Raw genomic sequence first — 27,254 nt, forward strand, 5'->3', positions numbered from 1 at the left:
GAGTTGAAGGTGGTGTGATTTACCACGGCTGACGTAAGCCTACCTCAGCCCATCTGCCACTGATTGTAAGTGGGCAGGCTTTACAGTAACCATATGCATAGTGTCCGGTAATGGGTGGTAGGCCCCATGGTGTATCAGCCCGTTTATTGGTAGGTTTTGGGGTCCTAGGTCTTGTGTACACCACAATGTCTCTTTTACAAGCGCTTTTTTAAGGAAAATAGAGGACTCTGTAGATTTAGTCCGTTTGAGTTCATAATTCACCAATTCCTCATTATTATTTTCCTCAGATGATTGAATGCTGTGTTGAATGTTGTGACACATATACTTCTGTTTTCAGGTACTCGTGGGCCTCCCTATTGTTGTTTTTGGCCCGCTGCCATGATCATTTTACCACTTGAACTGGATAGTCCCATTCTTGGAGTTTCTGGCTCAATATTTCTGCTTCTTTCTTGAAGTCATTTAGGGCCGAACAATTACTACGCAAAGGCAAGAGCTGCCCATAGGGCAGATTTTCTCTCAAAGATTCTGGATGAAAGCTCTTAAAAGAGAGCAGGTTGTTCCTATCCATTGGTTTGTGGTATACACTGCTCACCAGGGTTCCGTTTTCAGCCTTAATATTCAGGTCTAGGAATGGGAGGGAGTCAGTTGTCATAGTTGATGTAAAGAACAAGTAGGGGTTCCTCTGGTTGAGCCATACCGGGAATTCTTCCGCTGAGGCCCTGTCCCCCTTCCAAATCACAATCACATCATCAATGTATCTTGTTCAGATTCTTAAATCAGAAACATACAAGCATGCCAAGCTTGGGGCAAAAGAACTTCCCTTGGGTGTACAATGGACTTGCAGGTAAAAAGTGTCATTGTATTGGAAAAAGTTCTTTGTAAGAGCTACTTCTGCCAGGCACATGATAAATGTCTCGGAATTTGATAGTTCCAATCTTCTGCGAAGAGGATGTTCTCCACCTCCATAAGCATTTCTCTTTGGGGGATGTTCGTATACAGGGACTCAATGTCGAGTACAATCATGATTTAATTGTTAGGGTCAAATTCAATGTCCTTAATAAGGTTGAGTACTTCCCTCATGTCCTTAAGATACGCTGGCATCTTCTGCACTATAGGACGTAAAAAGAAATCGCAAAACTGCGATCGGGGTTCTAGCACTGAGTTTTTCCCTGAAACAATCAGATGCCTTGAAGGGTGTCTCGTGGGTTTTTGTACTTTCAGCAAGGTAAAAAAGTAGGATACTTTTGTTTTTTGATTGCATAGCAAATAAGCCTCTTTATGATTAATCCAGCCATTCAAAACGGCTTCCTCTACATGGATGCTGATTTCTCTCATTAGTTCTTCTGTAGGATTGTTCTAAAAAATGGCACAATTCCTTCTCTCACTCAAGAGGCGTTGACATTCAGTATTGTAGGCCTCTTTGTCCCGGATGATGATTACCCTGCCTTTATCAGCAGGTTTTATTACTATCCATGAGTCTGTTACTCATACCTGCCTCCAACATGGCTGAGGGACTTGAGGACAAGGCACCCCCTTTCTCTGAGACTGAATTGAATGTCTTTTGTGAAGGGGTGGTTGATAAGTAGCCTTCGCTTTATGAGGCAATGAACATCAGCTGAGTAATGCAGCATGCAGCCAAATTTGGATAGATATTGCTGTTCTCTGTAGAGCAGTGGGTGTATAAAATTGGCGAGGTAAGATGTGCTGAAAGCGCTGTGAAGATCCGTGCTGCTGGGCTAGGGTCAAGACCCAGGAGTTCATGGACATGTCTTCTCAGCCACATTCACAGAGGCCCCGCCTGAGATCACTGTACAGGAGGGTCCTGAAGACAGCCTGGTTGATCCTCCATGCCTAGCTGGGGGAGTTTAAACAACAGAGAACTGATAAGCGCGTAAACTGCATTATGGGTCTTGAAGTATGATGTGAGAGGTGGGAGAGATGTACCATCATGAGTGGTTGGTCTCCTTTCACCTTATCAGAGTAAAGGCTACAATACATATAAGGTCTATGCAGCATTGGAGCAAATGGAATGCTATTTTCTGAGGGCATTCTGTGACTTGTAGTGTTCTAAACACAACAGGCTAAATTGCCCTTACATTTGCATTTCTGTGAAATAGAGCACTTACTTAATCATGACTAGCGAACAAAGGGCCTTATAACTGTTGTACACTATGGTGAATGAATGGCTTGGACAATGTCTATTGCTGATGTGTGAGGTATTTGGATGCTGTATGCGAAATCATGCATGCCTTTTGTGTGTCATGTCACTTTTCACTTTATCAGAGTAATGGCTGCAGGACTTATATGGTCTATGCATCATTGGAGCCAATAGAACGATGTTTACAGAGGGCATTCCGGGAATTTTAGTGTTCTAAACACAACCGGCTTAAGTACCCTTACATTTGTATTTCTGTGCAAGAAATTACTCACATAATTATGACTAGTGAACTAAGGGCCTTATAACTGTTGTATGCTGTGTTGAATTAATGGCTTGGTCAATGTCTATGTTAGAATTTGAGGCGTTTGGGTGTTGTATTCTGTATTATGCCTGCTTTTTGAGTGTTTTTTTTGCATGATAATTATTATCTCTTTGTGAAATGAAGTAAAAGCTGAAATTGTGTTACTTGTCTCACTCAAAATTATACAAATATATCCAAGGATTCCAAAATGCACACATAGAGGCTTATTACGATGTCAGTCGGAGTTGCCTCCAAGTGACACCGTCTCTGTACCGAACAACCTCTGGTCGGTGGCTCCAACCACCTGATTACGATGTGACTGAGCACTGCTCAGTTGGATACTGACATTTCTGTATGGGAGCTTGTGTTATGGCCGTAAACCGGCCATAATACAGGCTCCCATAAAGAAATGTGTGTGTGTGTAAAACTCTACATCCTTTGGCAGGCCTCCCATGGAGCCTGCCACACAGTGCTTGGATTTACAGAGGGGTACCCTAAGTACCCTCTTGGCCATCAACTGTAGGCCGTGGAGGCAAGCAGGGCCCCAAAAGTCATTTTCCAACGTCTTTTCCATGTCTGAAAAGCCAGCACGTGAAGGCTGTGGGAAACCGACATCATAATCCCGGCGGGGAAGGACTCGGAGAGCCATTCGGAACCACGTTGGAATGATGAGCCAGTTCACGCTCTGACCGCTGACATTGTAATTCGGCAGTCAGGCCGCAAACCGATTGGTCGGAGGCTTTGTGACCGACATAGTAATTGGCCCCATAATGTCAACAGTTGCTTGGATGTCCTTTCAAACATATAGGTAGCAATACTGAGGAGCACATGTGTTTGCCAAGGTACAGCACAAACAGAACAGTCTTGTCATGCAAACTGTGGCCCTTGCCGTGTAGAGTGTCTGATGTTGCCAAACATTAGAATCACAACTTAGCAAATGTGATATCCAAGACCTTGTTTGCATATGTAACCAAATCGGGCATGTATGCTGTATTTCACAATGCTACACAACAGATGACAATTTTTAGTAAGTGTATGACTGTTGCGACTGCCCATTGCAGGATAAACTTTGATCCACCTTTAGGTGTGGAGATGTCCATCCAGATATTTTACTATATCCACTTGTTAAAATTACATTGGAAGGTAACTATGTGTAAGTGTCAGTGGCCTCACATTGCAATAGTGCTGAAGGTAAGAGTTAGTAAATACTGAAGAGTATACTGACCAAAATTGACAAAGATGTAAATGTGTAAGTACTTTCTGGCCAGAACAGTGACTGTACACCTACTTTTGGGTCACACCACCATATTATTGGTTAGTGAGATCAAAAAAGTACAAAGTCAGCACTTGCTTCATGTTGTCTCGACCTTCATCATGAATTGTACAACTGCATAGTTGTTTGGCTTCATTTTCAGTGGACAAGTCTGGCCAAGGTACATATGGACAGGACCAAAGGCAGACCTGAGGATCCTCAGCTCATCAGCGGGACCGTCTTCCAGACATCGCCAGCGAGCAGGAGGGAGACCAACGGCAGGCAGGATTAGTGCAGCCACCTGCACTAAGCCAACACCAGCAACAACACCTGTCTGGGTGAGGCTGAGGAGACTGAAGGAGACACCAGCCAGCGAAAAGAGAAACGTGGGTCTCCCCCTGACCCACAAGAACTGGACATTCTTACAGTGTCCCAGAGCAGGTCCCAATACCATCCAGGCTTGCCACAGATTCTTCCCTAACACTTGAGTCCCACAGTCCATCGGGCCTCAGCTGCACCCCCTGTTATTACTCCCCCTCCAGGTGCCTGCCTAGTTGAGCTGAGGAAGAGGTCTGCCCTGATACCCTACACCCCTAATGTTCAATCCAAACCCCTCTGTGTGTTGTATCTCATGTTGCTGTATCCCAGGAAGTGATGGTGCCAAGTGAGGATGTCAGGACTGTGGTCTCTTGGGGCTTCCAGGAGCTGGAGGAGGAGATCCAAATGTTCCAAAAGACCCAGACATTTTGACAGCCTCACGCCCTCCATCACTCCCTTGGGTGCAGCCATATTGTCAGCATTGGCCTAGCAAACCACCCAGACCACTGTTGTCATGTGACCAAATATGTCTTCTCTTTCTGGTTCTCCTGCTACCACTCATGTTTCCCACTCCTGTGGGGTGTCTAATCCAGCATCGGCCAGCTAGGAAGAGTCCACAGGACTGAGGATTTGAGCATTGTGGTCAAAGATCACAATGAGGTGAACAGTGATGCGACATCGTTTTGGATGGTGGACACTTATGTTGCCCCTTGCACATAGACTGGTTCCCCTGAAGCTCCCTGATATGCTTCATTTGTTTTGCTTAAACCTCTCCGAGTATCAGTGATGTCATCCGAGATGTCATCAGTGATGTCATCAGTGATGTCACTGACCATCTCATGAATGATGTAATATGTGACATCATCAGCAGTGCATTGCGGGCGCGCAAGTTATAGTTAGCAGAACTAACTATAACGGAGGAATTTCTATGGTTTTGTACGAGTGAAATGTCCAGCTAACTGTAACACCCCTGAAACCTATGTTTTTTTCTGTGAATTTCTAAGGTTTATAAAGGCTAATTTCTAACTATAAAGTCTCTGAAACCTATGGTTTTTTCAGTGAATTTCAAAGGTTTTTTAAATGCTAATTTCTAACTATAACGTCTCTGAAACCTATGGTTTTTTCAGTGAATTTCAAAGGTTTTTTAAATGCTAATTTTTAAGTGTAATAGTAGTTATATCAATTTTTTTGTACTGATTGTCTACAGTTTTTAAATGTTTATATATAAATATTTTATTCATTAAATAACATTATGTATTTTTCTGAAAATTGCAAAAAAAAAAATTAAATAATTTTTTGGTTTTATGTTTTTATTTTAATATATTTACATTATTTTCTTTTGCATTTTTTTTCCCCCAAATTTTTTTCGGAATCGCGCACCCAAAGCATACACATCACGGTGGGTGCGTGGATTCTATTATATTATATTATATTATGTGATGTGCGCGATTGGTATGTGACCAGTCCGCGACTCCTGATCCCACGCATTCACGAAGCATGCGCATTACGGTACGGGATGCTTGCGCGGTGGTGGGTCCCGCGTGACGTCATATACGTGCTGGGGCGCGCTGGATGCGCGACTCCTGCAATTTTTATGTTCTAAAATGATATGTATGTGTGTTTAATATACATATTAGGGCAAGAGACTATTTAAGATATTCATTAAAATAATATATTTGTACTTACAATAAATGTATATTATTTTTAAATATATTTTCGCGATTTCGGGTCGGGTGCGTGCTTCGTGAGCACAGAGTGCGCGGATCCCATGTGACCTCAAAAAAAAAGATTTCATTGGTTCATAACATTTCCCACTCGAACTATTGAAGGACCCCACCCATTTCAAACAATCTTGTTGGAGCATCTTTAGAGAGACATCTCTTTTCCTACAAGAACACTTTTTGCTTTTTTTTTTGGTGTTTTTCAAAAGATGTCAAATAAAATGGCACCTGGACAGCAGCAGCAGCAGTAGGAAGTATCTTCTGAAGAAGAATTCTTGCAGGAGGCACCACATCCAGAGGCTGGAATCTGTTGTGTGGAAATTCTTCACTTTTCCACCTGGAGAGAAGAAAGTAAATGCGAGAAAGGTGATGTGCAAAATTTGTGATCGAGTCCTGTCAAGAGGCAGTGAAATAAAATACTCTTGTGGCACTGCTTCTATGCACAAGCATCTCCGGACCACACATCCTCTCAATCTTGCTCGGGAGGAAATGAGGCGAGCTGCTTTGAACCCCTCACCTGCTGTGGCAAGTACATCTGGATCGTCCTCAAGAACACCTGCAATGGATATTAGGCCAGAATTCTCCTTTCTCGAGCAACACTGTGCGAAGTGTAAGAAACTTATGTGCTTCGGTGAGCAGTCGGTGGATGCAGTTTGTACTGTGCAACGAAACCATCGTTAATTTTTTTGTTTTTGGAATGATAAGTAATTTCAAATGTTTCCTGTTTTATTTGTTCTTTTTTTTGTTCATTTTTAAAAAAAAATAGAAAAAATACAAAATTGTTAAAAAAAAATACAAAAAAATACAAAAGAGAAAAGAAGAAAAAAAAAGTTCTAATCCGAACTACCTTATCTGGTTAAAGAAAGAACTATAATTGCAAGGTAATGTATGAAAGTTTGGTTGAATATATGTATACAGCATGATTGACTGAAAGAATGTATTAGTAGTGTATGGTGAATTTATAGGTGAAGATTTATGATGAAGTACTGCAGCGTGACACTGCAAGCTCTTTAGCTGCACTGCATTGTGGCACTTCCGAAGCACTGGGATGTGACATATGTACATGAATATGTTGCAACTCTGTGCTTCCCTCTGCACTGCTGCACAAATTGCAGCCACGCGGTGACACAGGCACCCTTGCACCATGGTGTAAGGATGCCTGTGTCATGTGGAGATTGTTTTTGTGCAGGAAGGGTCACCTTCCTGCATAAAAACAATCAGTAAAGGCATTTTCCTCTTTCAATGTATGCTGTGGAATGCAGCATGCATTGAAAGAGGAAAACATGAGGAGAAATTAAAACAATTCTCCTTGTTGCGCCTTGCTACACCAACTCTAGGATGGCGCAGAATTCACACACATCTCCAGATTTACGATTTCTCATAAATCTGGAGATGAGTCTTGTTCTATGGGTTTTGCGTGGGAACACCCACAGCAACACCTATGGGACGCCCCTTCAACGCAAAGTTCTGTGTATGAAGGGGTCATATTTACAAGGAGAGGAAAAACCACGCATTGTGGCTTTTCCTCTCCTTGTAAATATGAAGGAGTGCCTGGCGCCATCACTACGTTACAAAAAAAGACGTACTGGTGGTGCAGGGTGCTTGTAAATCTGCCCCATAAGTGCTTAGGTACTGGCAGTCTGATACAATAAGAACATAGTGCTGGATGGGTGATTGAAGAATTGCATGAGACTGACAGGAGGTATCCTACGCTGCATCGGTACTACTTCAGTATTTAATGGAGTGGACTAATAGTATGTATCTGCTTAGAGATTTGTAGGGATTATGCACAGAATATTTTATGTGTACTTGTGTTGGTGCCTAGGTCATTTTATAAGAATACCACTAGTAACTGGAATGATGACAGTGCAGCAAACAGAGTGAACACTTAATATAGGTGTTTACGTATTGGTGGAGTGATAGGATAAGTAGATAGTGGTAGATAAGTGATTAAAGAACTGCATGGGACAGACTGGACGATTACTACACTGCATGAGTGCTAACTGGGTATTTAGAAGAGTGTATCAATAGTATGTAGCTAGTTAGAGGTGTGCATGCATAATGCACAAAATATTATAGATGTCATTGTGTTTTTGACCACGCCATTCATTAAGTATACGACTAATCACTGGAGTAATTTCAGTGTTGCAAAGAAAGTGCGTGCTGAATTTATAAGTGCTTAGGTATTGGTGGAGTGATAGGATACGTAGATAGTGCTGGATGGGTTAATGGAGCAGTGCATGGGACAGGCAGATGTATTCCTAGACTGCATAGGTACTACCTGGGTATTTAGAAGAGTGTATCAATAGTATGTAGCTGGTTAGAGGTCTGCATGCATAGTGTACAAAATATTGTAGCTGTACTAGTATTGGTGTGTCTATGGTTTCGAGAATGGTAGTCTGTATTTTAGGGTGTGAGGAGGTGCATCAGATGATCACGTAGATGATGTCATCAGTGATGTCATTTGAGATGTCAACAGTGATGTCATCAGTGATGTCACTGACCATGTCATGAATGATGTATTATGTGACGTCATCAGCAGTGCATTACTTTAATCTAAGCCTGGGCGAAGCACTACGCTACGCTCGCGTAGTTTGCGAAGTTCGCGCTACTTCGCACTACGCGAACTGCACGTAGCACAGTGCGAACACGCGTAGCGTAGTGTTGCGTAGTGCTGCGGTCATTTTTTGCTTGCTCGCGGTCCTCAACGTCAAGTTGGCGACCGCGAGCAAGCAAAATGACATCCCGGCGAGACTTTTTCCTTGTTCGCGATCAGCAACATCAAGTTGGCGAACGCGAGCATGGAAAATAAACCTCCCGGCGAGATTCCCAACGCGAGGAGGTCAGGTTTCTCATTGCGAGGGGTCGCGTATGCTCGCGACCGCTCGCGATGAGAAACTACCAGTTCGCGTTGAGAAAGCTGCCGCTCGAGTAAAAATCTACTCGAGCAGCAGAAAACTACAGCTCGCACTGTGAAAGATGCCATTTTCAATGATTGCACAGTGCCGGTTGCTTGTCCGCACTGTGCAATCATTGAAAACAACATCTTGCACAGTGCGAACATGTTACTACGCAGTTCGCGAAGTGCTACGCGTAGCTCGCGTAGAGCGAACTTCACTTTGCGTAGCTTCGCGAAGTGCTACTTCGAGAACTACGCCCACCCTTACTTTAATCCAAAAAGCTGGCGGCCATATTGGCCTGGTCACAATGTGAAAAATCAGGAATTGATACAACAAAGAAAAGAAAACAAGGGTTAATAAGCACACAATCTCATTTCAGCATATCTTGCCCCATGACCGCCATACCTGTATGTTCGTCAACGTGACTTATTCGTAATAAACATACTTAGAATTGCAAACATCAACATAAACAATGGACTACATATTACTTTAAAGTGAAAGGCTATCGGCCATATTAATCTGGGCACGATGCATATTGTGATGGTTCTTACACGAAAGAAAAGGAAAAAAAGGGTGTTAATATACACACACTATCCCTAAATAAAGTTCTAGCGATTATAGATCCATTCCATTCACAGCTCATTAGAGATGTCATGAGTGATGTCATGAGTGATGTAACTGACCATTTCATGAATGATGCAATGTCTGAGGTCATTAGCAGTGCATTGCGGGGGTGTAAGTTATAGTTAACTCAGGTAACTATAACTGCTGAATTTCACTGGTTGTGTATGAGTGAAATCTGAGTCTAACTATATAGTCCCTGTAATCTTTGTTTTTTTCAGCAAATTTCTAGGTTTTTTTTAGCGTTAAGTAAGATGCATATCACAATGGATGGTGGGGGGTTGGAAGCAGGGCCTGACATTGTGCTGCCCCCACCCAAGCTTGTTGCTCCTACCTTCCCTCCTCCTAGCCATCTATTGTCCATGTCCCTGCTCCCTTATTACAGCCCTGCGTGGCCGTTGTTCTGCCACTGGCCTTCCCGCCTTCTCTGAACAGTTAGCGTGCTGCCCCATCCACCTCCTCCCTATCCTCTGTTGTCTGAATCTCTGGACTAGCCTCCTCCCTCCTGCCATGCATGGTCTGATGTGCTGCCACTGCCCTCCATTTAGCATGATGTACCAGTCCACTCCTCCTGCCCTCCATTGCCCAATTCTATGCCCCATCATTGACCTCCTGCTTAGCCTCTGTGCTTAGCTTGCAGCCCCTATTCTCCTTCCCCTGCCCACAGATGTCTTTGTGCATGCCCCTGCTCCATCCTTTTTGCCCACCTTGTTCCATGGACCTGCCACTCCTATCTACTCTGAGTGTTCTGTTGAGCTGCCACTCCCCTCCCACCTGCCTAGCATTGTCAGATGACTGTAACCTGTCCCTGCCACCTCCACCCTGCCTGTCCACATTCCATGCCCCTATCCCCTTCCTCCTGTCCTCCATGGTCCATTTTACTGCCACACCCTTCTGTCCTCCCTGGTCTGTTGTGCTGCAACTGCTTGCCCCGCGTGGTCTGTTGTGAGGCCCCTTCCCCTGAACTCTCTTGCCTGTGCCCAGGTCCTGACCCTCCCTTCTATCCTCCATGGTCCTTTGTGCATGCCCCTGCACCCTCCTTCTTGCCCATCATAGCCATTGTGCTGCAACTAACCCTCCCGCTTGCCATGCATGGTCTTCTGTGCTGTCACGGCCCCTACCACCTTCCCTGTGTGGTCATCTAGCTGCCCCTGACCCACTCCCACCTTCCCTCCATGGTCTGTGTGTATGCCATCATAGTCTCACTGTTGCTCTCCATGGTGTGTCCTACTTCTAGTGCCCATCCTGCCTGACCTCCATGGCCGTATTGCTGCTCCTGCCCCCTTGCCCCCAGCCCTCTGTTTTCATGTGCAGACCCCTACTCCCTCCCTCCTGGCTTGTTTTTTCCATTGAAATGCCCCTGATCCATCCTCCCTGCCCTTTATGGTCTGTTATGCTGCAACTTTCTCTCCTGGCTGTCCATTATGGTCAGCAAGCTACCATTGCCTCTTTGCCCTCTGTTCTCTGTTGTCCATGTGAATGGTTCTGTCCCCTCCCTATTGCTTTCTATGGATTGTTGTGCTGCACTCCCGTCCCGCATGCCCTGTGTGGTGTATTGTGCTGCTGCAAACCCTGATGCCTGCCCTGTAGGGTCAGTTTGGTGCACCTCTCCATGTCCCTCCTTTCCTCTGTTATCCGAGTCCATGTCCCCACCTCAATTCCTCCTGCCTTCCATGTTTCAATGTACCATACTTGCAAACATTTTGAACTTGGTAAGAGGGAGATTTTGAAAAGAAACTGGGGTATTGATTTTCCCCTTTGAGTTACATTTAAAAAGAGGAGATTGTAGACAGGAGACAGATCAAATAAAGCCCATTTTAGCTTAAAACATTGGATGTTTCCTGGCTGAATCGGGTCTGTTGGCATGTATGGTTGTACTACCACTGTGTCTGTCTTCTGCCCACAATGGTCTATTATATTGCAACAGCCTCTCTTGCCAGTCCTGTATTGTTGGTGTGTTGCCCCTGCCCCCTTTCCACTGCCCTCCATAGTCTGTTGTGCTGCCACTGCCCTTTCTGCCTGCCCAGTGTGGTCAAATTCTTGCCTCTGCACCCTCCTACCTGCCTTCAATTTTCAGAGTCCATGCCCCTGGCCTCTGCCTCTCAACAGTATCCTAATGAACAACTAGATTGCTAACATTTTATATTTATCACAAAAGTGTGGAACACCTGACGTCATCTTGATGTAATCAAAACTGTAATACCTAGAGCATTTCCTTTAGAAATTACATATATGAGAGGGTCTTATTTGCATCACAATTATGGTTAGTGCTCTAAAAAACTAAAATGAGGACATATTTTCTGAGTTTTCAAATAGCGACAAAGCACTTTTAAATTATTTATCTGTATTTTTTTGTATCCAGTTGACAACTTGATTAAATGTTGCTCTTAGGGGAGAGGATGTGGTGTTACTTCCAGAGCGGAAGACTTTACAACTGGGGAACCAGGTTGGAGTTTCTGCTTCTGCTTGACATTCTGTGATTCTGGTCGAATCACTTAATCTCCCCATTTCTACAACCAAAATGAATGTGTTCTTGTGTGATATAACCAATGCTCATGTAAAGCACTCCAATACCTGACAAGTCTGCACTATATAAAACTACAAAAACACAAAAAATAAAAAGTGTTTTGCACACTTCTGTCATTGGGCTACATGTGGGCTACATCTGGGTGATATTTGTGCTGCATTTGGGCTCTTTTGTCTCTGGTGGCCATCTTGGGAGATTTATTTGTTATGAAGTTTCCAAATTTCCTCATTTAGTGCAGTCTACTCAGTAGGAAATGCTTTCATTTTTCTACTTTGATTCCATCAAGAAGGCATTCAGATGTGTCACACATTTGCCACAAATTCTGATTGTTAGCACTCTAGTTGCTCATTAGATCACTGTAGTAAAGCTACTGCTCACCACGGAAGTCTGCTGCTGGTATTAAAAGTGCATGTTTCAGTCTGCATGTCAGAATTGTTTAATGAAATAGAAGAGGATTTGAGAAGTCAAAATGTGCCCTAATTTTTCTTTCTGCAGCACTAATCATAATTTCTATGGCAAAATGAACCCCCTCATTTTGTTCCATTGCAAATTAAATGTTTTAAGTGTTACCAATTTTTTCCAATCAAGATGGCTTCAGGTGTGCCATACTTTTGTCATAAGTAAGACTGTTAGCACTCTAGTTGTTACGATTTTCCTATGGTAACTAGGTCCTAACTATAACTACCTACTGGCGATCGCCAGTAGGTAGTTATAGTTAGGACCAAGTTTCCAAAGGAAGAACATTTTTTGTTTTGCTTATAACTTTGGCGTCGTTTGATGAATCTTCATGAAATGTTCCAAACTAATTTTTTGTTTATATCAGCTCCTATGTTGAAAGGTTGGGAGTGATTCGTCAAGGGGGGGCCGAGAAAAAAGGGGGGTCCAAAACATGTTTTCTACATTCAATTTCCATAGGAAACTTTAGACAAGGCTACAGGTCGAACGGGTGAACGGAATTACCCCAAATTTGGCAGGGAGAAGGGTCTTGGTCTAGAAAGCATGCCTATGTTTTTGGTGTAAATCCGTTCAGTAGTTTTGGAGAAATATCAAAATTTATAGATATCGATATTTGGGAATTCTGCCATCTGGTTGGCTGAGGCGCTACAAGCATGAGCTTGCTGCTTATTGGCTGCGAGCTGTTGCAGCTAGGAAGTGTTGGCAGCCATTTTGTGATTTAGTTGAAACGAGTAAGGGGACAAAAAGGGCAAAAAGAGTAGGAAACAGGAGGATAGGAGCACTGTAACCTCTGTGGGGGAGTGTGAAGCGAAGTACTCAGTCCTACTGGTCTGAAAGTGTGGTGTTGACATGGTGCTGAGATGAGATGCTGCTATATTCGGGTATGAAACCAAGAGCCTAAACCGTGAGCTCATTGCTGTAAAGTGATGTGCTCTGGTCTTTGTAGCATACCTGTGCAAGTAGTGTTACTAGGCGTTTACACCATACAGGGAGTGGGAAGCAAACTACTGACCCCTACTATGCGTTTATACTTTACCTGAAGTGGGAAGCGAAGTACTCACGCCTACCGATGTGAAGACTCGGGTATCAAACCAAGCTGGTTGTTGTAAAGTGATAGGCTGTGGGCGCTGTAGCATACTGGCCGCTGTAGTATAACTGTGTAAGTAGTGTTAGTATGCATTTATACTATACAGGGAGTGGGAAGCAAACTACTCACCCCTACTGGTCTGAAGACTCAGGGATTAAACCATGAGCCTGAACCGTGAGCTCATTGCTTTAAAGTGATGTGCTCTGGGCTCTGTAGCATACCTGTGGAAGTAGTGTTAGTTTGCGTTTATACAATACAGGGAGTGGGAAGCGAACTACTCACCCCTACCGGTTTCAAGACTTGTGGATGAAACCATGAGCTCATTGCTGTAAAGTCATGTGCTCTGTGTAGTATTCCAAAGTAAGTCATAGTAGAATGTTAGTATGTAATGCTACTAGAATGTAAGTATGTAATGTTAGAAGGTAGGGCTGTCATGAGGGGAATCTTGGGGAATTTGTACACAGTGCTGGAGAAGACGGTTGCCTTGCTGTCTGCCCCTGTTGGTGGCTGTTTAAGCTGTCTTCTTTTCCTGCAATAAATCTACTTATCGAATCCACTGCTGTCTGCTTTTTCACTACATAATGTGTCGAGGAGCGGGAGAAGGTAAAAAGAAGGCAGCACTCACCAATATTTCGAGCTTCCATGTGTTCTGCTGAAGACCCATTTTCTTTGTGAATGAAAGGAAGAAAGTGAGAAGGGGACAGAGAGCGAGTGGGTGGAAGGGTGAAGTGGATGGAGAGTCAAAAGAACAGAGGGAGGAGGAGACAGAGCGTCGGACTAGTGCACCCAGCCCTCACTGTTCACCTCCCGTCACCCGTGTGTCTGGGACGCTGGGGTCCGCGAGAAAGAGTGCGGTCCAGCAAGTCCTTAAAATGAAACAGAGATATGAATGAGGCCAGAGATTACATTATTATCTACGGCAACATCACTTGCCTCCACCTGTGCACCCAGGCTGCTGCAACCTAGCCCCTTCCCCCGCACTGTGCTCAATTGCAGCTCCTGCGTCCCGAGCCTTCACTGTTCACCTGCCACCACCGGTGTGTCCAATGACGTGCCGGTGCGAGCTCCGACTCCGGGGTGCCTCTTTCACTCATTTGAGATGTCATCAGTGATAAGCGTCCGCCTCAATTTGTAAACACATGGTAACTCACATGAGATGCACTAGAGACAAACGACAGCACTCATCGCACAACTGTACCTGAAATAAAAGGCTGGTAACCTGTTGTTTGTCTCGAGTGCATCTCATGTGAGTTACCATGTGTTTACAAATGGAGGCAGACGCTCATCCGCCGAGACTGCACCACTCCATATTATCAGGAGGCCATGAGGTTTGGATACACCATCCTCGTATATGGAGCAATGACAAAGGATTAAAGTTGTGTATGGTTGCGGGGGCCCAGTGGGGGCTTCATCGAAAGCAGTCATTAGTGCGCCGAATAATGGAGTGAATGTTTGTGCACTACAACTCCAAGAAGTCTTGAATTTGCCGAATTAAGGGGCGTGACATTATTGTACTTATGGGAGTCGCTGCACGCCACAGCACAAACTTACCACAAGCCTTTGAGAAAGGGGAAACCTGAAACGCGTCAGGCTGGGTGGAAAGCTGCTCTATTTAACCAGCACTCATCGCACAACTGTAGCTGAAATAAAAGGCTGGTAACCTGTCGTTTGTCTCGAGTGCATCTCATGTGAGTTACCATGTGTTTACAAATTGAGGCGGACGCTCATCCGCCGAGACTGCACCACTCCATATTATCAGGAGGCCATGAGGTTTGGATACACCATCCTCGTATATGGAGCAACGACGAAGGATTAAAGTTGTGCATGGTTGCGGGGGCCCAGTGGGGGCTTCATCGAAAGCATTCATTAGTGCGCCGAATTATGGAGTGAATGTTTGTGCACTACAACTCCCAGAAGTCTTGAATTTGCCGAATTAAGGGGCATGACATTATTGTACTTATGGGAGTCGCTGCACGCCACAGCACAAACTTACCACAAGCCCTTGAGAAAGGGGAAACCTGAAACGCGTCAGGCTGGTTGGAAAGCTACTCTATTTAACCAGCACTCATCGCACAACTGTACCTGAAATAAAAGGCTGGTAACCTGTCGTTTGTCTCGAGTGCATCTCATGTGAGTTACCATGTGTTTACAAATTGAGGCGGACACTCATCCGCCGAGACTGCACCACTCCATATTATCAGGAGGCCATGAGGTTTGGATACACCATCCTCGTATATGGAGCAACGACGAAGGATTAAAGTTGTGCATGGTTGCGGGGGCCCAGTGGGGGCTTCATCGAAAGCAGTCATTAGTGCGCCGAATTATGGAGTGAATGTTTGTGCACTACAACTCCCAGAAGTCTTGAATTTGCCGAATTAAGGGGCGTGACATTATTGTACTTATGGGAGTCACTGCACGCCACAGCACGAACTTACCACAAGCCTTTGAGAAAGGGGAAACCTGAAACGCGTCAGGCTGGGTGGAAAGCTGCTCTATTTAACCAGCACTCATCGCACAACTGTACCTGAAATAAAAGGCTGGTAACCTGTCGTTTGTCTCGAGTGCATCTCATGTGAGTTACCATGTGTTTACAAATTGAGGCGGACGCTTATCCGCCGAGACTGCACCACTCCATATTATCAGGAGGCCATGAGGTTTGGATACACCATCCTCATATATGGAGCAACGACGAAGGATTAAAGTTGTGCATGGTTGCGGGGGCCCAGTGGGGGCTTCATCGAAAGCAGTCATTAGTGCGCCGAATTATGGAGTGAATGTTTGTGCACTACAACTCCCAGAAGTCTTGAATTTGCCGAATTAAGGGGCGTGTCATTATTGTACTTATGGGAGTCGCTGCACGCCACAGCACGAACTTACCACAAGCCTTTGAGAAAGGGGAAACCTGAAACGCATCAGGCTGGGTGGAAAGCTACTCTATTTAACCAGCACTCATCGCACAACTGTACCTGAAATAAAAGGCTGGCAACCTGTCGTTTGTCTCGAGTGCATCTCATGTGAGTTACCATGTGTTTACAAATTGAGTCGGACGCTCATCCGCCGAGACTGCACCACTCCATATTATCAGGAGGCCATGAGGTTTGGATACACCATCCTCGTATATGGAGCAACGACGAAGGATTAAAGTTGTGCATGGTTGCGGGGGCCCAGTGGGGGCTTCATCGAAAGCAGTCATTAGTGCGCCGAATTATGGAGAGAATGTTTGTGCACTACAACTCCCAGAGGTCTTGAATTTGACGAATTAAGGGGCGTGACATTATTGTACTTATGGGAGTCGCTGCACGCCACAGCACAAACTTACCACAAGCCTTTGAGAAAGGGGAAACCTGAAACGCGTCAGGCTGGGTGGAAAGCTGCTCTATTTAACCAGCACTCATCGCACAACTGTACTGGAAATAAAAAGCTGGTAACCTGTCGTTTGTCTCGAGTGCATCTCATATGAGTTACCATGTGTTTACATATATATATATATATATATATATATATATATATATATATATATATATATATATATATTCACTGGAAAAACCATAGGTTTCAGGGGCGTTATAGTTAGCTGGACTTTTTACTCGTACAAAACCATTGAAATTCCCCCGTTATAGTTAGTTCAGCTAACTATAACTCGCGCGCCCGCAATGCACTGCTGATGACGTCACATATTACATCACTCATGACATGGTCAGTGACATCACTCATGACATCACTCATGACGTCTCCAATGACCTCACTGATGACATCACTGATGACATCATCCAGTGAATGTGTGTTTTTCTGAAAATTACATATGTTTTATATATGTATATCTCAAGGTCGATGGAAGAATAAATGGGTATATAAGTGTCTAAATGGATGATTTGTTTTTGAAAAATGTATTGTATAGCAGACTGATTAAGTGTATCTTAGTGAATACATGGCTTAGTGAGTAATGTGTAAATATCTGTATCAGTCTCTCACTTTGTGTATAAGTGGGTGCATGGGTTGGTGAGTAGCTACATGAGTGTCTATATAGGTTATTAGTTGTTTTTTTGAGGATCAGTATGAGTGTCTGAGTGTCTGTATGGTTCGGTGGGCGGTATTACGTACTGACTAGGTGCATGAATGAGTGACTCACTGTTTGTATGTGTTGAAGACAGCATGTGTGCAGGACTGTATGGGTGGATGAGTGTGTGCATGGGTGTGTTAGTGAGTGAATGGCTGTCTCAATAGTGTCTTTATGAGTAACTACATATGTTTGAAACTAGTATATGTGACTATTGGTGTATATAAGTGAGTATATGTGAGAGTGAGAGATTGGAAGAGTTCCTGTATGAATAAGTATGTGTTTCTATAAGTGATTGTTTAAAAGACTAAGTATGTGTAAGTTTCTGTAGAAGTAAGTGTGGTGGTGTGTGTATAACTCTATATGCAAGTAAATGGATGTTTGATTCTTTATTAGCATGAGTGACTATGTGTGTGAGTAACTCTATGGATGAGTGGCGCTGTGTAACAGGATGTATAGGTGTATGAGTGCATATGATGAGTGAGTACATCTATGAGTGACTGTATAGGACTGTTGGTGAATGAGTCGATGTGTATGTGGATCTTAGAATTACTGAATAGGTTGTTGTAACTGGTATTGGTATGTCCATTGTTTTGAAAATTGTAGTTTCTATTTTTGAATGTGTGTATCAAAGGTTATATAAGGGGGAGAGGAGGTCTGCCACTCTATCACAAGGATGATGTCATTAGTGATGTAATCAGTGATGTAATTTGAGATGTCATCAGTGATGTCATGAGTGATGTCACTGACCATGTCATGAGTGATGTAATATGTGACGTCATCAGCAGTGCATTGCGGGCGTGCTTTTTATAGTTAGCTGAACTAACTATAACGGGGGAATTTCAATGGCTTTGTACGAGTGAAAAGTCCAGCTAATTATAACGCCCCTGAAACCTATGGTTTTTTCAGTGAATTTCTAAGGTTTTTTAAATGCTAATTTCTAACTATGCCTACAGAGATAGGACATGTGAAGAAAGAAGAAAAAACGCACAGAAAGAAAAAAAAGAAATGCAGAAAGAAGCAACAAAAGTCCTCAAAGACGAAGAAAAGTACAGGAAGAAGGATAACGTGCAGAAAGAACAAACAGAAGAGCAGAAAGAAGCCTTGTTGCAAAATCATCGTGTACCCTCAACTTTTTCAGACCGATACTGGTGGTAACTGATTCTGACTAACCAGTCCTAGAGCCAGTGCTATGTTAAAAGACACTCAGAATACAGTCAAAACACCTACATACACTAGGGAACACTATGCGTTGGGGTCCCGCTGTGATTAGCATGACATCCTCCTATAATATAATAGGGCAGGGGATTAAAACTACCTCTGAAAACGTGCCACAGGGCGTGTTTGCACACGTCACCTCAGGCCCCGTCCCCTCCCTTCCCCACTGTGTAAACATGCCCTGTGGCCGTTTTAAGTTGGGAGATTAAGTCCCTTTGAATCCTGAGGGTCCCTAGGGGCGAAATAGCCCACTAGGTATGTCCAGTAAGCGCCATTGCAGAGAGGTGTAAAAAGGGGCACGGCCTGCACCACCTCTCTGCAACGCAGAGCAGTGCCGCTTATTGGAAGAACCTGGTGGGCTAGTTGGCCCCCAGGGTCCCTCAGGATTGTAAGGGAATTATTTCCCCATCTTAAAACGCGCCACAGGGCGTGTTTGCACACGTCACCTCAGGCCCCGTCCCCTCTCTTCACCGCTGTGCAAACACACCCTGTTGACGTTCAAAGTTGAGAGATTAAGTCCCCTTGAATCCTAAGGGTCCCTAGGGTCAACTAGCCCACTAGGTACCTCCAGTAAGCGCCACAGAGCTGCGTTGCATAGTGGTGTAAAAAGGGGTGTGGCCTCAGAACACCTGTATGCAATGCAGCTCCCTGGCGCATACTGGAGATACCTGTTGGGCTAGTTGGCCCTCAGGGACCCTTAGTATTGAAGAGGAATTAATTCCCCAAATTACAACTGGCCAGGGGGCGCGTTTGCAGAGTGCTGCAAGGAGGGGGTGTGGCCACCGGCGCGATGCCTGTCTTTTATTTATTTTATTTTTTTAAGAAGGAGGGTTGTGTGGCCCCCCCTTCTTTTTCTAATTGATTGGCCCTGGGGACCCCATCCCCCAGGGCCTGCACCCTAATTTTTTTTGTTGAAAAAAATAAATTTGGAAGGGGGCCGAGTGGCCCCCCTCCCAAGGTCTTAATCGGCCCCGGGGACCCCAACCTCCGGGTCATGGCCTTTTTTTTTTTTATTCTTTAGGAGGGGGGCTGCGTTGCCCCCCTCCTCAGGCCACTTATGGCCCCGGAGACCCCATCCCCCGGGGCCGGCCTTTGTTTTTTATTATTTTTAAAAAATATATATTTATAGAAACACCTAGGACATGCTGGACAAACCGTATGTACCTATCACCATGACGATTTGCATGATATTCATTAAAAGGCGCCTATGCATACAATGAATCCACGTGGAATGTATTTACACTACTAGTGAAGCTCTGATGTGTCTGACGGCCTACCGCCGGTAGGTACTCTCCAAGTATACACCCTTGTCGTTTATTTATACAAACATGGGTAGCTATTGACGGGCACATTTTACCCCTTCGCTGCCAGGCCTTTTCCCCCTCCTGTGCCAAGCCACGCCAAATTTGCGTCCTTTTCTTCCAACATCATGGGAATTCTAAAGGTACTCAGGGTTTGTGGATTCCCCTGGAGGGGTCACAGAAATGAGCCAAAATACAGCAACATTTTGTTTTTTTTCGGAAAAATTGGAAAAACGGGCTGCAAATGAAAGCATCTGGGTTTTTCCCTGCAAATTTTATCAAAATAGGGTTTGTGGAGTTGAAATCACCATTTTCCCAGCTTTTAGGGGATACCAGACTTTTGTCAGAAACCCAACATTTTTTACACAGTTTTGGCATTTTTCTGGGACATAGCCTATTTTTGCTATTTTTTGTGCTTTTGACCTCCTTCCAGTTAATGGCAGAAATGGGTACAAAAGCAATAATGGATCCTGGAGAGCTATACATTTTCAAGAAGAAGACAAAATTCTGAATTCAGCAAGGGGTCATTTGTGTAGATCCATCAAGGTTTTTTTATAGAAACAAACAGTTAAATATAGGATTAATTGAAAATCAGTTGAAAAAAACAGCCTTTTGTGTCAACGTTTTCACCTGTAACTTCTTCTAATTATGACAGCTCTTTGAAAGCAATATACCGTTGCATCCGCTGGACATTGCTGGTTGTGGGGATATATAGGACTTGTAGGTTCACCAAGAACCCGACGAACCCAGAGCCAAAAACTGAACAGCAACTTGCAATGGTTTTTTATTATGTACCGGGTATATAGTAATTATTCTGTAAAAATGTGTACATGGAAAAATCGGTATGAACGACACCTATGTATTTCTGAAATGGGAACAAAATATAGAGTTTAGAAACAGTAGATATATGCACATTTCTGAAATTGGGAATACTCATACTAGCATGAGAATTATCAGTCATTTTTTAGAATAGACTTCTTTTTTACACAATATCTTTCATTTGGAAGGCAGAAATGCATCAAAAGTCAATAGATAATAACAGTTCCTTTACAAATCTGAATTACCCTAAGACTCCCTATAAAAATGGTACCTCATTTGTGTGGGTAGGCATAGTGCCCGCGACAGGAAACGGCGCAAAACGCAACGTGGTCACAACTCAATATCGCAGTGAAAATTTACCCTTTTTGGGCAAAGTGCCTAGCTCTAGTTTTTGAACCCTAGCTCTGCGGGCACCTTGGTAAACCTAGCAAACCTATACATTTTTGAAACCTAGACACGCAGGGGAATCCAGGATGGGGTGACTTGACTGCCTCCCACCAGGGTCTGTTACCCAGAATCCCTTGCAAACCTAAAAAATTGTCACAAAAAACACATTTTCCCCACATTTCTGTCCTGGAAAGTTCCGGAATCTGCGTGGATCCACAAATTTCCACCCACCCCGCGTTCCCCAAAGTCTTACGAGAAAAACGGTACCTCACTTGTGTGGGTCGGCCTAGTGCCCGCGACAGGAAACGGCACAAAACGCAACGTGGTCACACCTCAATTTCGCCGTGAAAAATGACCCTTTTTTGGCAAAATGACTAGCTGTAGTTTTTGAACCCTAGCTCTGCGGGCACATTGGGAAACCTAGCAATCCTATACATTTTTGAAAACTAGACACCCAGGGAAATCCAGGATGGGGTGACTTGACTGCCTCCCACCAGGGTCTGTTACCCAGAATCCCTTGCAAACCTAAACAATTGTCACAAAAAACACATTTTCCCCACATTTCTGTGGTGGAAAGTTCCGGAATCTGCGTGAATCCACAAATTTGCACCCACCCCGCGTTCCCCAAGGTCTTACGAGAAAAACAGTACCTCACTTGTGTGGGTCGGCCTAGTGCCCGCGAAAGGAAACGGCGCAAAACGCAACGTGGTCGCACCTCAATTTCGCCGTGAAAAATGACCCTTTTTTGGCAAAATGACTAGCTGTAGTTTTTGAACCCTAGCTCTGCGGGCACCTTGGGAAATGTTAGACCTGGCATCTTTGGCGTGGTTACCGCTGACTTTTTTGCCTCTACCTCCTGTATTTTTGATGCTATGCTGGATTTCGTTTTTGCTGGTTTAGATGCTTTGGGCACTTTGCCACTGCTGACCAGTGTCAAAGTGCAAGTGCTCCCTTGGTAAATTGTTATATTGATTGGTTATCCATGATTGGTATATTTGTTTCACCTGTTAGCCCCTAGTAAAGTGCACTGGGTGTGCCAGGGCTGGTGATTCAAATGCTACTAGTGGGCTGCAGCACTGATTGTGCCACCCACAGGAGTAGCACTAAAATGATGTCTTAGGCCTGCTTGCAGTGCCTATGTGCAGTCCAGGACTGCCATGTCGACCTGGCCAGTGCACCTACTGACCAGGCCTTATCCTTCCCTTTCTGTAGATGTCAGGCATCCCTATGGTGGCCCTAGGTCCCCCCCTGGGCTGGGTGCAGTGTATCTGAAAGGTAGGGCATGTACTGAGGTGTGTAACATGCCCTGGGAATGAATTACAGCCATTTTCGTTTTTCACTGCTGAGAGGCCATCTTGCCCATAGGATAGAATGGGGGAGGCTGTTTACATGCCTATCTTCCCATAAGGGCAAGATAGAAAATCCAAGTTTGGTATCTTTGTGTTCAGAATTTAATTATACATCTTTTTAGCAAGATGGTTTTTAAATTCACTGTGTGAGAATAGCACTTTTTAGAAAGTAGCTATTCTCGTGTTTAACCTTCCTGTGTGCCTGTGTGCTGGTTGGCTGACTGGTGTCATGTGATGGGCTAGGTGGCTCCAGGAGCCTGGATGAGTCAGCAGCAGGGTGAATAGGGAGATCTGCTTTAGATGGGTGGGAGGAGTAGCCCCTGGGTTTGAATAGGGCTGCCTCAGCCAGCACAATGCTGGCTCCACCTCCTGCTGGCCAGGCTGAGGACTCTGCCTCTGCTGGCACAAAGAAGGCTCCACCTCCTGCTGAGCGTCTAACGACCCTGCCCCTCACTCTGAAAGGAACCAGGTGCTCCAGGGCAGAGCACATCCAGGAACCGGTTTGAGCAGGGGAATCCCCCCACTGAAACACAGAGAGACAAAGACTTGGAGGGGTATAAGAAGAGGACCCCAGACACCTAAACTTTAGATCACTTTGGAACTAAGAAGAAACCTCTGCCAAGGAGAAAGCTGAAAAGAACTGAAGAAGAGAAGACTGCCTGCTTGCTGTTTTGCTTTGCTGCCAAGGAGAGGGGAAGGACTTTGCTGTGTCCCCTTCTTTTGATTCTGATCTCCAAGGGCCTGAGAAGAGCTGGCTCCCTGTTAAGAAGTCCCAGGAACAAAAGGACTTCACCACCAGCTCCCCTGGAACTTTGCTGAAGGAGTTCTGACCTGCCTTGGAGTGCTTGCCCAGTCTTGCGGCCTCAGGAGGTCGTTTTGCTGTGTTTGGGAGCTGGGAAGCAGAAGCGTGAAAAAGAGTAACTGGTACCCAACGCATCATCCGATTGCGTGTCGCAAGAACGAGAGTGCGAGGAGAATTTCATTGCGGCGTCTTCGCAGCACCCGGAGTCCCCGCATCGCCGAGTGTGCCGAGCATCGTTCCGGTGCGAGAAGATTCCTGATGCTGCGAGGGTCGTCGCAGAACCAGTTTGCGGGCCGCACCACTGCCGGTGCGTGAAAGTATCCAGTCGCAGCGTGTGTCGACGCAGAGTCCCGTCCCGTGAGGCATCGAGGCTTGTGGCGCCAGAAGTCAACGCCGCGCACCGCGACGCATCAAGGGTTGCAGCGCCAAAAGTCAGCGCTGCGCCGCGCATCGCGCCGCATCGAAGATCGTCGCATCGTACCTGTGCGTGAAGCTTCCCCCTAAGAAACCTACGCAACGAAAGCCAAAGTCATCGCATCCTCCCCCTACAGATCGGAGCCGGCACATCCACCTCTGCTGCGTGAAGCAGGGCTGCTGCAAAGTCTCCCCAAGATCTCAGAAGTATCGCATCGCTTTTGCCATCTTCCTTGTTATAGCTTTTGGGAACCTTATCGCAACTACAGGTACGGTTGGGCACAAGAGTGTCGCATTTTGTGCATTGAGAGTCGCATTGTGCAGGACACTGACTTTTACATCCTGAAATACTTTCTGCAAACTCTTGAACTATCTTTAAAGTAATCTTTTTAATTGTATGTTGGTTTTTCCGTAGTATTTGGTCTTGTGAAGTTTTTAGTAAAGATACCTTATTTTTCTAAAACTGGTGTGGAGTAAATCTGTGGTGTTTTCACTGTGTTACTGTGAGTGTTGGTACAAATACTTTACACATTGCCTTTCATAGCCTAGACTGCTCAGGCCAAGCTACCTAGAGGGTGAGCAGGGGTTATCTTAACAGTGTATCCCCCTTTCCCTGACTAGAAGCAAGGGTCCCTACTTGGACAGTGGTACCTACCCTGCCAACTAGAGACCCCCAGATCTAACATTGGTGGTCAGCGGTGAGGATTGAACTTGTATTTGTACTTGACCCACAGTAATTGGTGTACATCACTAGTCTAAGTGCAGACCAATACACAACCACATACTGTATTTTTTATTCTATTTTTGAGTAACTCTTCAAGAGCATCATGTCTCAGGTGGCAACAAGTGAGAGGGCAGAATTGGAGTTTTCCATTGAGGATCTGTATTCGTACAAGGTTGAGGAGCTCAAGCAATTCTGCAAAGACCTTGGTTGCCCTGTGAAAAGCGGAGCTAGCAAGGATGTGCTACAAAGAGTCTTGAAGGCCTGGTGGGAGGCCCAAGAGGAAGGTGGTGCAAATGAAGAGGATGGTTTTGTTCCCCAAAATCTGCCCGTGGGCAGAACAGTCTCAAGGGCTGGCAGCTCCCATTCCAGTAGGGGGCTCACTCCAGAGGAGCTGGAGGAGAATCAAAGGGTGAGAAACCATGAAATGGAAATGATGAAAATGAAAATAAAGCAATTGGAAGTAGAGAAGGACAAGGCGGCGGAGGAGAGCAAGAATGCCCGTGCCTTGGAAGAGAAGAAATTGCTTCTGGCTCATGAAGTGAGCATGAGAGAACTGGACATCAAGGCCAAGCAGGTGGAGTCCGGTTCAAATGGTGGCAGCGCACAGCCAGTGCAGGGGGGTAAAGTATATATCCCCAAGGATTTAGTACAGAATTACAATAGGAGTGAAGATATCTATGCCTGGTTTACCTCGTATGAAATAGCGTTGAGAATGAATGGTGTGCCTGAACAGCATTGGGGGGCGGGCCTGTGGAAACATTTTGAGGCTTCTGGGAGGAGTGCTCTAGAGCCCTTAGAATTAGCAGATACCATGACCTATCCCAATATGAAGGAGGCCCTATGTCTCAGGTATGGACTTACTCCAGAACAGTATAGACTGCAGTTTAGGAACTCCAGGAAGAAAGAGTCTGAGACTTGGATGGAGTGTGTGAATCTGTACTCGCGGGCACTGGAAGGTTGGATGAAGGGCAGCAAGGTAACTGATTATAAGGGGTTGTTACATTTAATTAGTTGGGAGTACTTGAGTAGTCTATGTGTTCCAGAGCTGCGCCAGCATCTTTTAGACAGCAAGCTGACGGACCCCATTGAGCTTGCTAAGGAGGCGGACCGCTGGACCAGTACCAGGGTCCACAGAGGAATTGTGGGTACCATTGCCAAAGGTGGGCAAGGTCCCCAGCAGAAGAGTGGGGGGGACAAGGGTAACCAAAAGGAGTTCTCACAAGGGCCCCAAAACAGTTCCCAGGGTAACCAGTCCCAGCCCCCCAAGTCAAAACCCAAACCAACCTGGCCCCCTAAGGGCAGGTCGGATAACAAGGGTCCCATTAAGTGTTATCACTGTCATGAATTGGGTCACAAGTCTCCTGTGTGTCCCAAGAAATCCCAGGCACCCTCTGGTGCTCCAACACCGGGTATAGCTAGTGTAGCTTTTGGTGGGGATTTAATTTCTAGCGATTTGGAGGGATAAGCAGTTATGTCCCTTGTCTCTTTAGGAGACACAGAGATGGTCCAGGAAACCCCTGTCCCTGATAACACTAAGAAGTACAGGCAGTGGGTGACCATCAATGGGAAGAGGGTGGAGGCTCTCAGGGACACTGGAGCCAGTGTGACCACGGTCAGGTGTCAGTGGGTCCCTGAGGAGCTGATCATTCCTGATGTACTTCACCCTGTAGTGTCAGCTGACAACTCTGTGCGCCTTTGCAAGGTAGCACATGTTCCCTTTGAGTGGGGGGGGGGGTCTCAGGTCCTCTCAGAGTTGTTGTGAGTCCATCCATGCCAGTAGACTGTCTGCTAGGTAATGACCTGGAGAGTTCCCCATGGAAGGAGGTGAAACGCCAGGCTCATTTGGAGATGTTGGGTTTGCCTGAGTGGGTCTGTGTGACCACCCGGTCCATGGCAGCCAGACAGGGTTCTGAAGCAGACCTGGAGCCTGAAACAGTGGCCCAGGTCCCTGCCAGAAAGAGGAAGGGCAAGGGGCGTGGTGCGTCCACCCCCGCTGTTCCCATGGTCCAGGAAGGAGCAGACCCTGCGGGGGATGCCCTGGAGCCTACAGGGGAACAGGTAGCTGAGCTGGGAGACATACCTGAGCTGACCCATTGGCAGCAAGAGGGTGGTCCCTCCAGAGAGGAGTTCTGCAGAGCGCAGAAGGCATGCCCTACTCTTGAAGGTCTGCGGCACCAGGCTGCAGACCAGGCAGCAGGTGCTGATCCGAAGAACTTCTTTCTCTACTGGGAGAATGACTTGTTGTACAGTGAGCCTAGGTTTGCTGAGCCCAGTGGATCACGTACCCTGGTGGTACCCGCAGGGTTCAGAGACTTCCTACTGGGTCTGGCTCACGACGTGCCTCTTGCAGGACATCTCGGGCAGGACAAGACCCGACAAAGGCTTGCCACCCACTTTTACTGGCCCGGGATGAAGACGGACGTCGCTTCCTTTTGTAAATCATGCCAGACTTGCCAGGCAAGTGGCAAGGCTGGAGGAAAATGCAAAGGCCCTCTCCAGCCTTTTCCGGTAGTGAGCACCCCTTTTGAGCGGGTGGGGATAGATATTGTGGGGCCACTGGACCCCAGGACCGCATTAGGCAACAGGTTCATCCTGGTCCTGGTGGATTATGCCACCCGGTACCCGGAGGCTATCCCTCTCAGGACAACCACAGCCCCGGTGGTGGGCCGTGCGTTGATGGGGATCTTTTCCCGTGTGGGTTTCCCCAGAGAGGTGGTATCTGACCGGGGTACCAACTTCATCTCCAGGTATATGAAGTCTCTGTGGGAGGAGTGTGGGGTAACTTATAAGTTCACCACTCCTTACCACCCTCAAGGAAATGGGTTGGTTGAAAGGTTCAACC

Source organism: Triturus cristatus, chromosome 8 (genome assembly GCF_964204655.1).
Source record: "Triturus cristatus chromosome 8, aTriCri1.1, whole genome shotgun sequence".
Classification (NCBI taxonomy): domain Eukaryota; kingdom Metazoa; phylum Chordata; class Amphibia; order Caudata; family Salamandridae; genus Triturus; species Triturus cristatus.